A 358-nucleotide genomic window follows, 5' to 3' on the forward strand; every position below is an offset into this window, starting at 1 on the left:
TTCAGCAGGTAGTAGCTGTAGCACTCCTTAGGGAAGGGCAGGAGGGGCTCCCAGGTTCTGGCCCTGGCTTTGGCAGATCTGTCCTCAGTAGGGGAGATCCCTGGGCAAAGGGGCTCTTGGGAACAAAAGGCAGCTGAAAGCTGGGTGGGTAGGACCTGAGGCCACAGGAACAACCATAAGACAGTGAGTCAGATTGCTGGGCTTCACTTCCTCTCTGTTAAACTTCCTCTTTGTCATCATTAAGACAAGCTGTCTAATGATCCAGGCCAGGCTCATTACTGTGGGGGGGCCAATGACAAGGGCCATGCTCAGGAGTGGTAGACAACACCCCCAGCCTGTCATTGTGAACAGAAGCAGG

General features: G+C 54.2%; 1 protein-coding gene across 1 annotated transcript in view; it reads right to left on the bottom strand.

The window, feature by feature from the left end:
* LCAT (lecithin-cholesterol acyltransferase) overlaps positions 1-358 on the bottom strand; it is a 3,385-nt gene that overhangs the window by 1,103 nt on the left and 1,924 nt on the right. The window lies entirely within an intron of this gene.

Source organism: Pteropus alecto, unplaced genomic scaffold (genome assembly GCF_000325575.1).
Source record: "Pteropus alecto unplaced genomic scaffold, ASM32557v1 scaffold42, whole genome shotgun sequence".
Classification (NCBI taxonomy): domain Eukaryota; kingdom Metazoa; phylum Chordata; class Mammalia; order Chiroptera; family Pteropodidae; genus Pteropus; species Pteropus alecto.